Raw genomic sequence first — 15,524 nt, 5'->3', positions numbered from 1 at the left:
CTCCCTCCCTTATCAGAATAAATGCTCCACCCCCCATCATCATGCTACCCTCCCTCCCCTATCAGAATAAATGCTTCCCTCCCCCCTCTGCCATCAGAATAAATTCTACGCTCCCCCCATCCTATCATAATTAATGCTCCCCTCCTCCTCCCTATCAAAATAAATGCTCCACTCCCCCACCCCCAAATCATAATAAATGCCCAATTCACTTACCTGTTGTTCACACGATGCAGCGGCTCCCGGTGATGATATCACCGCGCCACGCGCGCAACCAGTCTATTAGTGACCGGGAGCCGCAGCATTGCGGAGGGGGACAGGCGGTCAGACTAAGTGACAGACAGACCAAGGGGCCCAGACAGACGGTGGGGTCTGTCCAGGCTCCCTAATATGTCCGGGTCTCTCAAAGCTGTGTCAGGCGTACCCTTCTGATAGCGGCTCTGGTTGTATTCGCCTTTAAAACATGGTAAACCATGCAGGACACTACAAAAGAGTAAGAAAATCATTTGCATTCCAGGGTTATAAATAACTTTTATGGTGGAAATTCAATTATGCGCAAAGCTCCATAGAGGCCTCGCACAATTTACCGATACCACATTTTTGGGTATCCTAGAACATTGCTGATTTTCCTGCACACATCTATGGGGTATAATGAAAGAGTGACGAAGCTACATCGCTGCAGACGGTCTTCATAGACCCTTCACTCCATGGCATATCGCTGAGAATTTAATTCCTCCCTTAGTGTCATTTATACAAATTCTTTTTTTTAAATATTCAAAGTCTCCAAAGCAGTTTTATTTTAGGATGTCAGATCCTCTTTAAGACGTTGCTCAAAGCCTGTACAGATGGTTGTAATGTAAGAAAGACAGGAATAAACTACTGTAGATGTGGGTTTTACTGATCGTTCTAGTTTGCAGGATCTTCCATTACGGATGCAAGAAAGAAAGGATGGAAATGATTATACACAAAATCTCCTGCTTTTGTATTCATTGCATTTGGTACATCTGCCACATCGAGCTCTATGGAATTCTTTATTGCTTGGTAAGTAAAACATCATTCATTTTTAAACTGCAATTTCTGGAATGTGTTTGAAAAGTCTGAATGCACTGTCAGAAACCAGGGCCCAGATCATAAGTGAAATCTGTTTTCCCAAGTGGATTACACCACAATTTAATTTAATCATGCCGTTCTTGTCGTCTTCATTTCTCTTTCTGATCAGTAAGTCTGACACTTCTATTCTGAGACATCAAATGCAGTTTACGATGAGTTCACAATTTACATTCAAGTGCCTGCCCTACTTTTGGCTATTAGGAGAGCTCCCAAATGCTGCAAAACAAGTAATATATTTCACACTGAAACATTACTTATTTAAAAGCGATACACATTTGTAGAGTTCTTCTTGTTGTACATAATAAACCATATACAATGTTTAAGAGATCCTTTGTTTATAAGTTATTAATTGGAAAAGTCAGTCAAGTGTTCTACCGCGTAATTGATTTTTTTAACCGCTAGGAGTGCTGTTATTTCTATCAGATGTAGTACAATACCTGTGTGTCATCTTACCTTGAACATGGAAGCAGTGCAGAAATGAAGAGATTGTTTCAAGCGAATATTGCCAATTTGCATTACCTGAACAATGTACGGAGGTTTTTGCATGGAATGCCTGATTGGCACACTCTAGGTCATTGAATCTAGACTTTTGAAAAAAAGAATGTCATTCAGAAGCGAAGTAACAGTATAGAGTTTAGGTGGTAAATGCAATGAAACATAGATTTTGTGGGGAAGGGAATGGTTGATAAATCTTTGTGGAATTAAGTGGTTAATAGATCTTTGGGAAGGGAGTGGTTGATAGATCTTTGGGGAATTAAATGGTTAATAAATCTTGAGAAGGGAGTGATTTACAGATCTTTATGGATGGGAGTGGTTGATAGATCTTGTGAGTAAAGCTGAGTACACACTACAGGGTTTTTGTCCAATAATCGGCTCAACCAGTCTACATACGACCGCTCGTTCGAAAGTCGGGTCAGTGTGTGTAGTGGCACGATAGTCGACAGTCTGCCCAAATGGACGATTGTCGCCTCATTTGGTTGGTCAATATTTTCCGATCAATCACCTAACGATCATGTAGTGTGAATGCACTCATGCTGACCATCTCCATAGAGTTTACAGAGTCTGGCTTTTTTCAGCCGATGTTAGCACTGAATGTCTGAGTGAATAAATGTAGAGAGTGCTGTAGAAGGAATAATTCATTTGTTCGTTCTGAGACAGAATATTTCGTTTCAGGGTCACAGAAGTTAACGAAATTCGTTAGGACATGTGGATAGCTATAACAAGGCGGATTTAATCAGTGTGACAATGTGACAGTAGTGAATGAATGAATATTGTGCTGTCATTCTCCGGACTAGAGGACCAGATGAAGAGCACAGATCTGAAGGTAAATCGTGTCAGTGTGTATGGATGAATCACCAGACTGATCGGACCTTCAGTCGTAGGTATAATCGTTTGAGATAGCACGTCGGGTGGAAAAATTCTTCAGTGTGTACCCAGCTTAAGGGAGTGGATAATAGATCTTTGGGGAATTAAGTGGTTAATAGATCTTTGGGAAGGGAGTGGTTGATAGATCGTCTGGATAAGGGTGTGGTTTATATAACTTGAGAGTAAGGCTGGGTACACACTACACTGTTTACAGCCAATTATTGGGCCAATCAGACGATAAACGACTGATTGGCCCGCTAACACAGTAGTGTGTACCCTGGAACGATGAACGATCATCGTTCCAAAGTACAGATCACCGTTTGAGATGATTGGTCGCACTGTTTAAAAAATGTCTTTCAGTTATAAACAATGTCCATCCAATTCTGCAATGTGTATGCACTCTGCAGAAATGGAACGATAATTTAGCTATTTACCTGACGTTTGACAGTTGGTGTCCAGGGGGCAGGAGGCTGTCCATGCTTTGTGAGGTGCAGGAAGGGTTAATGGTGCCCTGTGTGCTGGTCCCGTGCTGTGTGGGTAGCATCACTTTTCAGAGGGGGGGGGGTCTAAGCTTGACTTTACTGCAGCACAATGGTTCAGCCTGTCAGCAGGGCAGGGAGGAGGGAATGGGGAGAGACATGTGCAGTGAAACCTCTCACTGAAATATTGCCGGTCAGTCTTGAAGGAGAGTTGCTAACAAGAAAGGTGCACTAAAGTTAAAACAAGTAATTACCCTGCCCAGATAACGGTGAATGCAGGAGCTTCCCTCGCCCGTACCTCTCCTCCTCTTCTCTCTCTCATGTGCAGCCTGTTTTACAACCTGTCATGCTCGACAGAAATTGCTGTCACCATTCAGATGATTGTTATGACAGAGGAAGAGCAGACATCTGGAGGTAATCATGTACAGTGTGTACACATAAATCGGCAGGCTAATTGGGATTTTTTTTTTCATGTCGTTGGACAATCGCTCATTGCATATTTTTGTTGTAGTGTGTACCTAGCTTAAAGGAGTTGCTAATAGATCTTTGGGGAGGGAATGGTTGATAGCTTTTGTGAGGGAATGGCTAATCAATCTTTGGGAAATTAAGTGGTTTATAGATCTTTGGGGAAGGGAGTGGTTAATAGATATTTGGGAAGGGAGTGGTTAATAGATCATGTTGAGAATGAGGTGGTTGATAAAATGGTTTCTCATAAAAGACCACACTAATTTCTTACTTGAAGAAGTTTTTAATTTGGTAACAAGGTATTAAAAGATGAAATGCAGCAAACAAAATCACAAAACACACCTATTTATAGGGAACACGTGTGGTTCATTCCTTCTTTGTATGTATTTGATCACCTCACCCCCCAATGACTTGAGTATATTTCATTTGATTGATTGATCCACTTAGTTAGTAAGTTACATGTTCCGTTTTAGCACTGCAGTATATTTTCCCCATAGGCAATGGTCACTACCTCTGATACTTCCTATTCCTCCTTCTACACATATTTTCTTTCTTCCACCCATGATGAAGGCAAACACAGCTCAATTGGAGACCACATGTCCAAGCAACCCAGCCTTACTTTGTTTTTGTTAAACTTTCTGTGAGGAAACAAAGGGTTAATTTTAAACTATCATTGCTGTACCTCGATTTCCTCACATTAATATTGATTTTAAAAACATGGACTTTTTAGCCTTTAATTTCCCACTTTGCTTATAACTCTTAAAATGATCTATTTTCAATATCTCAGATGTATTTCTGCCAGACTGGCTGCACAGATTAGATCATTGTTCAGACTGTTCAGAGTAATTGCATTAACACTCCTGCGAAATGGAGGATTCCCTGCCCTTGGTTCTAACTAGTCAAAGGGTCCTTTGTTTACTACATATACTTGTATATGCAACTAAGTATGTGATTTATTCATGACCATGCCTGAGCCTCAGACAAAGTAACCTGCAATATTTAGGAAGGGTGTGTTCTCTCTATAATCAGGGAACAATTGTATGTGTTTGGTATTGAAATATCTGTCTGCTGGATAGTCACATTTAACTCAAATATGCTGGATAATGCCATTGTGAGTGATTAGCTTTGAGGTCCTGGCAGCCGGGACATCACTTTCGGTTCTCACGTCCCGGGCGGTTTCTAGAATGTGTTGCTTGCTTTCGCTCAGGCTGTTGACAGGAGTCGGGCGTGCAAGTGTAATTACTTGACACACTCACCTTGTTACGAGCCATGGCGGTACGCCGCATCGTGGCGTGATCTAGCAGCTGGGCGCGTGCTCTAGTTTCTATGCTCTGTTTTTATTCTTTGGGATTATCCTTGTGGCATAGATGTAGAGGGTATAGGGACATCCTCCAACTCCAGGGGGAGCTGTCATATGATTTAAACTGGTTCATTTATATTTTTACACATGCTTCCTGGTTTATGTTATTACCTATGCCAGTTCTAGCTAGTATTAATTAGCAGCCTCCTGAGGCTGATTGGCAGCCCAGTTCTCCTCTGTCCTGATTGGCTCTTAGTACTATTTAAGACAGTGAGGTCTGAGCCTCACTGCCGGTTATAGCTTCCAATTCCCCGTCTGCTAACCTGCTCCTGTGCTGTTTGGTGTATTCCTTCTGGATAGAAATTCTGTGTATGATCCCTGCCTGTACCTTGGACCTTGCCTGCTTGCCTGTGACCCTGATTTGTTTGCCTGTACATTGGACCTTGCCTGCATGCCTGTGACCCTGATTTGTTTGCCTGTACATTGGACCTTGCCTGCATGCCTGTGACCCTGGTTTGTTTGCCTGTACCTTGGACCCCGCCGTATTGCTAGTGAGCTCTGACCTCTGCTTTTGTCTGACCATCCGCTGCCATCTAGGTTGCCTCCTGGCCTGCTACTACGGTTTTGTATTACAAACTTACACTACATCTGGAGTTAAGTCCTGGTGGCATCTGAGTATCGGTGAGCGTATAAAGCTCTATGGGAAAGGCGGGTGCTAAAGGTGAAGACCTCCGCCTACTAGTTCTGTGAGTTTGTGAACAGACCGTCAGCGTAACACATCTGTGCTGGCTCAGGGGTGTGTGGGCTTAGCCTCCCTGATGGTTATAGCATTCATGCCCTGAATATTGCTGTACCTGCTCCTTTGTTCCATGAACCCTTGATTGATTCTCTGCTTTGAACCTTTGACTTATTTCCTGGACCTCGCTTGTTTGCTGATTGCCCTGACCAGTTGGCTTGTACTTCTGGACTACCGTCATCTGCTTCCAGCCCTGAAATATTGGCCTGACTCGCGACTATCCTAACCTGATTCTGACCCACAACCTTTTGCTTGGGCCCTGATTATTCCTCACCGGGAGTTGTACCTCTCTTTGCCTCATATCTTCGCACTGCCAGTTTCTGATTATAAGCTTTTACTACTTTGAGTTAAGTCCTGGGGGCATCCAACTACCTGTGAGTGCATCTAACTCTACGGGAAAGGCGGGAGCTATAGGTGAAGACCTCTTCTGCCTGTTCTAAAAGCTTATGTCACTACTGGATAACTGTAAAACTCGGACAATGCTTTGGAAAATTTCATCTACAGTGAGTGAATCGATAGCACCCCGGAGAAGGGGTTCCAAAATGGTATATAAGACAGATACCAGGGCAGCTGTGTGTGGATTTCCTCAAATGACTAGGAGTTTTGACTTCACTAGATCCCATAAATTTAATCCTGCTTCAGGAAATAAGTTGGTTGGCTAAAAGGGATCGGATTGCTGCTGTGAACTCTGCTGTTTTAGTAGGGCTGTCGTTCTCCTTACCTGGAGGGAAAGAAGCCAAAGATTTGGTGGAGCAGCATGCCTGCCTAAGAAGCTGCAAAAGGTCCTGTGTATTATGCTGGTTTGGACAGACAGCATCCTTGAGATAGTGACTTATTCGTATACCTGGGTGGAGTGATCAAAAGTGCTGAACATTACGTTGCCGTACACCTCTGGCATTTTGTTAATCACAATATTTGTGTATATATATATATATATATTATATATGTCTGAGTGTTGTTACATAATATGATATAGTTATATTTTTTTCACCTAACTGGTTGTCTGAGTGGTCTGAGAACCCTGTGTCCTCACACTTTCAATGAAACACAAATATTTGCTGTTGAAGCACTTTTCACTAAGACTGGTTTCTTACATTTCTCCCGGGCCTCTGGGTATTTTTTTTTTTTTGTACATCAAAAACATAATTACATTTTATATTCCTGCAGTGCAGGTCACCTGGCAATGAGCAATTCCAGAGACATTGTGAAGTTCCGAATTCCGAACAATGAACTCCATGAACAGTTTAAATTAATTGGAAGACTGCTTTTGGGGTAAAATTAGTTTGTTTCAATTTGTTTACGAGTAACACTTTTGTAATTGCATGGATTGTGATTGTTATTCCATTCCATTGTATCTGCTGAGTTGATCTGAATTCTTTATAAATAATTATTTTATTTTATTTTTTAAACGCTATAATTTTTTTTATATATAATATAATTTTTATACTCTAACAAATGGACAAATTGTAATTATGTATTATATAATGTTTTTGGCTGAGACTTTGTCACAGCCCTTATCTGGGATAGTAGATTTTTTCTTTGCAAGATGCCCCCTTCATAAACTTCATACTCCTTTAAGTATTCAGTTGTGCCAAAACAGAGCAAGTTTTGAGAAGTAGATGACATGATCAGATGCGTGGTCACATTCCGATTTGTCTCCTTTCAAGGTAATGTCATGACCGGTGTATGCGCATGCATGCAGTAGTGAAATGCAACAATCTTATGCACATTTTATCCAGCAGTAGAATACAAGCAATCAACAAGCAGTGTACCTGCATCTGAATTGGCACTCAACTTGCCCACATGAGTGAAAACTGTTCCCTTATATAAGGAAGCTCTGAATCTGGTGTCTTTGCCGGATTATTGTGCTCCCTATGCCTATAATCTAGTTACCTTTACTGTTTTACTTCCCATGTATCAAGCTGGCCTGCCAAACTAACATCTCCAGTTTTGACCTCCTGACTTGACTCATTGAACAAGGTTGAATAGAGAAGAGGACTCATTCATATTTGTGTCACTGTGTGTACTGCAAAGAGGATGGGAAAAGAAAGTCAGAAAATTGTTTGAGTGTTAGGACACACCAGACACAAGATAAGTCTTGACAAGATCTTCACCTATCACAGATGCCATTTAGAAAGCGCAATATGCTTATTGATACTTGGATGCCCCTAGACCTATTTTGTAGTAGCAGAGATTTATCTGTGTGTTGGCTCCGTGTAGGCCTATAGGAGACGGGTATTGTAGACAAAAGGATTTCCAGTAGTGGACTAGAATGCTAAGATCTTGATTGGAAGAATGCAATAGCTGACTAGTCCAAACCGACGGTGGGTACAGAATGTCTCAGTGGGATTACTGGCTACTAATTGCACAAAAGCATGTAACAGTAGAGAAGCCTAGAGCCAGTACAGGCAGTAGTCAGAGAATAAAGCAGATGACAAGCCAAAGGTCAGTACAGGCAAAGGTCAAAGAGCACTCCTATAAACAAGCCAACATTAATTACGGGAGGAAAGTAATACTATAAACAAGTCAATGGTCAGTACACAGAGCAAGAGTAAGAACAGCAGTTTCCCCAACCTATATGGACCAGGGAGCCAGTCATCTGACTTCCCCAAAAGCACTAAGTGCAATGCAATCATGTGACCACCAAACACCAGTCAACATTGCACCTTGGTTGCCTAGCAACCTGACACTGGCGATAAGATAGACTGTTTGAAAGGTAAGTGTTGAATATGATCTGAGTGGGACTCCCTCTTTCCAGCTTTGGTTAATGTTTAATATTGAGGTGTTTCAATCAGACCCGTTAGCTGAGGTGTATAAAACCAAGCACCAGCCATGCAGTCTCCATTTGCAAACATTTGTGATACAAAATGGGTGGATCTGAAGACTTCAGGGACTTCAAGCGTGGTACTGTGATAGGATGCCACCTTTGCAATAAGACAGTTTGTGAAATTTCATCCTTGCTGGATAGTCCAACTGTAAGGGATATTATTAGAAAGTACAAGGAACAACAGCAACTCAGCCACAAAGTGGAAAAATATGTAAAATCACAGAGCGAGGTCAGCGACTGCTAAGGCGGATGGTGCATACAAGTCGCCATCACTCTGCGGATTCCATAGCTGAAGAGTTCCGAACTTCCACTGGCATTAATGTAAGCACAAAAACTGTGCATTGGGAGCTTAATGAAATGGGCTTCCATAGCTGAGCAGCTGCATGCAGCCTCACATCACTAAGACCAATACCAAGCGTCGGATGGAGTGGTGTAAAGCACACCGACACTGGACTGTGGAGCAGTGGAAATGTGTTCACGCTTCTCTGTTTGACAGTCAGATGGGCGAGTCTCGATTTGGTAAAATGTTACCTGCCTGACTGCATTATGCCAACTGTCTAGTTTGATTGAGGAGGGATAATGGTATGGGGCTGTTTTTCAGGGTTTGGTCTAGGGCCCTTATTTCCAGTGAAGGGTAATCTTAATGATTCAGCATACCAAGTCATTTTGACAATGCTATGCTTCCAACTTTGTGGAAACGGTTTGGGGAATACCCTTTTCTATTGCATCACTGTGCCCTAGTTCACAAAGCAAGGACTACAAAGATATAGTTTGATGAGTTCGGTGTGGAAGAACTTGACTGGCCTGAACAAAACCCTGACCTCAACCCCATTGAACACTTCTGGGATGAACTGGAACGGAGAAGGCAAGCCAGGCCTTCTCGTCCAGTGCCTGACATCATAAATGCTCAACAGAATGAATGGGCACAAATTCCCACAGAAACACTCCAATATCTTGTGAAAAGTCTTCCAAGAAGAGTTGAAGCTTCTATCGCTGCAAAAGGGGACCAACTCCATATTAAAGTATATGTATTTGAACACAATGTCATTACAGTTCTTGTTGGTGTAATGGTCAAGAGTCCAAATACTTTTGACCATATAATGTGTGTGAATATATTGAATGAATATATATAGTGTGTATGTGTGTGTGTGTATATATATATATATATATATATATATATATACAAGTTAACCCGTGCATAATACTCATGCATTCTAGTCAAATCAAGCTACTTAAGGTGTTAAAAAGGTTCTTGTCATGCATTTGGGCCATAGCCCCCGGCAACCACCAACCACTCCCCACTGTCACCCCTGGCAACCACCAACCACTCCCAACTGTCACTTCTCCTTCAAGAAATATATATATATTTTTTTAAATCTTTATAAACACTTTTAACAATTAACAAATTAAATTAACAAATTAAAAACATCTTAGTATACCAAATTTCAGCCCTTTCTGATTTTTTTCCACACACACTAAGAATTTAGTATGTCAGTGTATAACTCCACCCAGCAGGTGGCACTGCAGCTTGGTTTTATTTTTTCCACACACACACACACACACACACACACACACACACACACACAGACAGACTAACACACGCCACTAGACATTTATATTATAGATAATTTTTTTTTTTTTTTTTTTTTAACATTTGTGACATGGCCGTTCCCCCTATGCTGCAGCCGGGAACAGGCCTGATGGGAAGTATACCTAGCAGTCAAGGAGTTAATAGAAAAATGCAAGTCTTGTAGCCAAAAAAAAAAAAATATCCTTGTTTGGGGAAAGAAATATTGTCTCACTTCAGAGAGTTGTTGTAAATTACCAATAATTGTTCTGTCACTTTGACTTTTGTAAAATGATTTTCTTGAGTTTCACTCTTTCTGTAGGGACTGAGCCAAGATACCAATGTATCAAAAATAAACTGCAAGCAATCCTCAAATGGAAGCTACCAGCTGTCATCCATTTTCTCATATTAAATATATTCCCTTTGGCCACTGTTTGTGAGTACAAAGTAAATGCTGCATTTTAGATTTTTTTTTTTATTTATTTCTGGCATAATAAGCACATAAACTATTTCTGGAGATGATACACTATCAAGATGACATGCTCGAAATGCGTTGACGTTAAGATCCCATTGAATTGGTTATTTCCCCATGGAGCCAGTTTAAAGTTGCACAAATTAACATTACTTATACTAACACGTATTTAATTACATCCTGTTCTATATGTTTCTTTAACCCATTCTTCACGCACAATAAGCTCTGCTGAGACAGATTTTTTTTTGTTCAAAGATGCAGAACTGACGCTTTGATAATTTGTTAGTAACAGTAGTTTTGTTGTTTTTTTTTTCTTCTTATGTCATGTAATCTATTATTACATGTTGCATAAAAAAAAAAAACCCGCCATTTATCCTGCTTTGCTCCCGGTTTCATTTAGTTTATAGAGTTAGGGGTAAATGAATTGGTCCTTCTAAAAAGCAAAAGTAAGAGGTGTTGCCCAAAGCAACCAATCAGATTCTAGCTATCATTTTCAAAAATGTATTAGACAAATGATTGCTAGAATCCCAGAGGGTAGTAGAAGTATGTGTGTAGAGGGTGGCATGGTGTAGCAGATCACATAATTTTGGCCCCGCCCTGTGATGTGATGACAGTATTGCATCATTTCACAGCAGTGGGTGGGGCCAAAATGACGCGATTCGCTGCTAGTAGAACTCTTTTACATTAATGACAATTTTAGTTATCTCTTCATCTTCATACAATGTGTTACTAAATTTATTTTTAAATAGATGACAAAAACTCTATATCATCATTATAAATTTATATAGCGCCACTAATTCCGCAGCGCTTTACAGAGAACTCATTCACTTCAGTCCCTGCCCCATTGGAGCTTACAGTCTAAATTCCCTAATATATACACACACTCACAGACAGACAGATAGAGAGGGATAGACTTGGGTCCAATTTTGATAGCAGCCAATTAACCTACCAGTATGTTTTTTTGGAGTGTGGGAGGAAACCGGAGCTCCCGGAGGAAACCCACACAAACACGGGGAGAACATACAAGCGCCACACAGATAAGGCCATGCTCGGGAATTTAACTCATGACCCCAGTGCTGTGAGGCAGAAGTGCTAACCACTAGGCCACTGTGCTGCCATAGGCCACTGTATATCGCTTATAGAGAAGCAAATACATCAACTACTCTAAATGATAAAAGACAGATGTTCATCTGCAAGTAGATATGATAAAATAATACTATCAAATTGTTTTTTTCTGTTTTATATATTTTTAAATGTAGGGTGGTGTCATATTATCAATATTACAAAAATAAAATGTTAATTGTTTTCTTTTCATAGTAGAGCTTTGTTCATGCCTTCATGAGAGTGAAGGGACAACAGGACTGATTTGATTATATGTGTAACTTTTGTGTTTTTAAATGTTTTTATTACATTAGTTGAAGTTACCCACCAGAGGGCAACTGGAAGGAGCAAGTGGTGTCCAATTATAATATATAGGATGAGACTGATCTCATCATGAAGCTATGTAAGAAATAAGAAATGCTACTTGGATAACCACTGCATCTCTAGTAAATAGAAATGTTATTGTAACAATAAAGTATTAATAAAAAAAGTAATTTTAATGTATAAACAATATGTAACAACTATTATCTTCTTATTCTAAATGCATAAGTACTGTAACTAGAAATTATACATGATAGTGTTTTCCTTATGCAATTATGTCAATTTGTGGGTTTTAACCCCTTCAGTGCTAAAGACGAGTGGAACTCATCCTTAGCACACAGGGGGATCAAATAAGTTCAAATCGCACTTACCCATTCGTCATAGCGATGTCTTGTTGGTGGTCAATGGGGAAGGATGGGGCTTATCTGGTAAATTCATTTATTTTATTTTTTTTTATATTTTTTGGTACAGTAGATTTGATTTGCAGTAACAAGATATACATGGAATCTAATAGTATTATCTGAAAATTCAAAGTCTTCTGAAATAAAACAAAAACTAAGAATAAAATGTGGGTTCCACACAAACAAATCGCTGATATTGATGTCGGAATGTGACCAATTCAAAAAGTGGCAAAAAAGACTCAGCGATGAAGGGGTTAATGTAATTATGTAGATTTATTGTATGTATTTATTTATTTAATTATGCTACTTTTGTGCTTATGTTATTTTGCCATGTACGACACTGGGGAACCCTTGTGGAGCCTTATAATTAAAAAATAAATAAAAACAAAAATAATAATACATATTTTTGAGGACAGTCTTTCTTTAATAAGAAATAATGGATAGTTTAATAAATATTACATTAATTTTGTTTATTATTGGTTTGTGAGCTTCGTCTACAAACCTACACTTGGATATGAAGGAATTTTTCTGAGCGGAAATAATCATCATCATCATCATTTATTTACTGTACTCTAATTTATTTGTGTCACCATTTTTGAATAATGAGTACAATAGGTTCTCTGACCCTAGTCAAACATACCTTAAAACAAAGAAACATTGTACCATCTCTAATGTTTAGTAGATGTGAAATACAAGTCATTTTTGCAGGCAGCCCACGCAATTAGCCATTAAAGTATTCTACCTCGTTATGATTGAACAGAACATTTTAACTTTTATCTCTCCTACTTGCACAAATTAAATGTAAGGTCTTTTTTTAACATGAATAATATAATATTCCTCTCTGGATTGCATCCTATTGAAAATGAAATTAACATTATTTTCCTTAGTATACAATATGCCTGTGGGATAGTAGCAGATAGGCAGGAAAGTCAATCAGAGCTCTTTACAGCTGAGAGATTAAAGGCAGCTTAAGGCTGCAAAGAGCAATAGATAGTACTCAGCTGGGACTCGTAGAAAGCGTTTTAATCTGGCCAAAACCCTCTTTCAAGCTTGCCGTAGCATCATAATTGACCACAAAATGTGTGATTTATGTTTCTAAAAAACAAAAATTACAGAAACAAAAAAAAAATGTTTAAGTGAGCTTCACCCTCCCCCTCCTAAAATAAAGTGGTATATTTTTATGCACATAAGACTAAAATAGATCTGTTGTACAGTTAAGTTACAGTTCTTAAGGTACGAACTGTTAAAAATGCTAAATTTGCGTTGTGGCACCTACTTGTTCTCTAGTGCACGTCCACTTCCACATATTTGGAACTTTCCTCAAAAATCAATCAAAATTGTGGATATACTTTAAAATATATATGGTTGAAAGAGAGAAAAATCACTTTAAAGGTCCAACCGGCTAAAGGACCACCCCTTCATTGATTTAACCTTTTTTAGGGTTTGTTTTTTACAGGAAAAAGTATGCCTTCCCTATCACAAAGCAGGGACCTCACCCCTAAAAGTGCCTTCTCCAACTCTTTCTCTCCTTTAAATAATCTCATCTCACACAATGAAATCCCATTTTTGTATGTTACTACAAAGCAGTGTACTCATGAGCTTAGCCTGCACTCAGCAAGGACCAACTCTTATCCTCTAAACTCCTGCAATTAAATGGTGCAAACTTCTGCACTCCTGCAGACTCCACCATCTAGGCTTGCAAATATTTGCGTTCATCCATAAATCCTCTCTGACGCTGCTTGTTCTGACTATTCTGTGTCTGCTGTCTGCCCTGACCTTGGATTGTGACCCCAACAATTCTGTTTGCCACCTGCCCTGATTGTTGGATTGGTTATGACTATTCTTGCTATTGCTATTTATATTACTGGTTCCTTCATTTGTTTACCTGAAATGATCTATGTTTCTAGATAGGGATTTAGGGCCCAATTCATTAGTGATCTTATCTGCCATTTTTTGCTTCTCTTAAGCAAATCCACTCTGTGCATGCCCAGAAAAGTGAGATAAGAAGCAAAATCCACTGCTTAAGTGAATAATTTCTTAAGTTAAGATGAAAAATCCATCTTTACTTCAATCTTATCTCCCTGTTTCTTCTTAGAATAAGCATCTTAACTTTTGCAGAAGATAAGATCACTAATGAATCAGGCCCCTAGTCTTTACTATTCTGTTTGTATGCACAAAATAAACTATTGCAAAGTCCTGGTGGAAACTGAGTGCTAGAGAGTACATAGAGTTCAATGGGAAATAGGGGCTGCTCTTGGTGAAGACCGGATGTAGTTCAATTGGTTTATGGGAAGCTGGTGGCATACATTTCAACATTAGTCCTTGATAAATTTACAAATCCCACCAAGAGTGCCAAGACTTCTTTACAGTCTTCACTCTCCTACGTTGTTTTACAGCTAATTGTTATTTCCATATTGACAGCACTGAAATGACAGCAGGCAGGGGCTTATACCCTGTGATAGTGGGGAAGGAAATGTGGAAATAGCAATCAGTGTGATACACGCCAATTAAAAGACAGTTAGCTTCATCCAAAACATTTCCCTCCCTTGCATGTGCCTCAGCCTGGCCCTAGTTCTTTCTTAGCAAACAACTGATTGTTTTACATTTTAATTATTTCTGAAAATTGTGAAACAGCCAAGCATCTCCGTAACCTTACTAAACACTGTTTCCAAACAGTTTAATTGTAGAATTTCCAGCCACCTGTTTTGTGTTCGCAAAAAAACATTTGCCTTGGTTGTCATGGTAACTGATGAATTCAAATGTGCACCGAATTTTCATTAACAATCTTCATCACTTTTGAAGATTAAAATCAAAATGTCAGATAAAATTATCTAGTATGAGGTATAAATTTAATATGCACAAATGTCAACACTTGTATTTAAGGATTATGAGTTTTTCAATTGTAATCCTAAATGTGTGCCATGCGTTATCTGCAGTGATTACTGCACCATTTAAAGATAACTTTATTTAGTTTCTATACGTAAACTGAGAAATTGGTAACTAAAATCTGGGGATGATGTTGTGCAGCTTAATGCAGCGGTTCCCAAAGTGTGCCCCACGGCTCCCAGGGGTGCCGCGCTGCTCTCACAGAGGTGCCGCGGCCAGGAAAAAAAATCATCCTCCCTCCTCACTTCTCACTGAATGTCGGGCGTGACGTCATCACGTCCGATATATTCAGTGAGGAGCAGCAGGAGAAAGGAGGATGCTGGGTCCCAGGCACGGCCGGATTGGTAAGAAGACAGAAGAGAAGACAGAAGAAATAGAAGAAAGAAGATCAAGTATGGTAAGTAAAGAAACAGAGGGGAAATGGTGATAGGAGACAG

The 15,524-nt window shown here is 39.7% G+C and overlaps 1 long non-coding RNA gene across 1 annotated transcript in view; it reads left to right on the top strand.

The window, feature by feature from the left end:
• Positions 1 to 843: 843 nt before the first annotated feature.
• LOC142108876 (uncharacterized) overlaps positions 844 to 15,524 on the top strand; it is a 109,122-nt gene continuing 94,441 nt past the window's right edge. Inside the window, exon 1 of the long non-coding RNA XR_012680240.1 lies at positions 844 to 1,038. This is a non-coding gene — a long non-coding RNA (uncharacterized LOC142108876). The remainder of the gene's footprint in view (positions 1,039 to 15,524) is intronic.

The sequence above is a fragment of the Mixophyes fleayi genome, chromosome 12 (genome assembly GCF_038048845.1).
Source record: "Mixophyes fleayi isolate aMixFle1 chromosome 12, aMixFle1.hap1, whole genome shotgun sequence".
NCBI lineage: Eukaryota > Metazoa > Chordata > Amphibia > Anura > Limnodynastidae > Mixophyes > Mixophyes fleayi.
The sequence above is the reverse complement of the archived record's forward strand: the minus strand, read 5'-3'. Positions and strand labels throughout refer to the sequence as shown.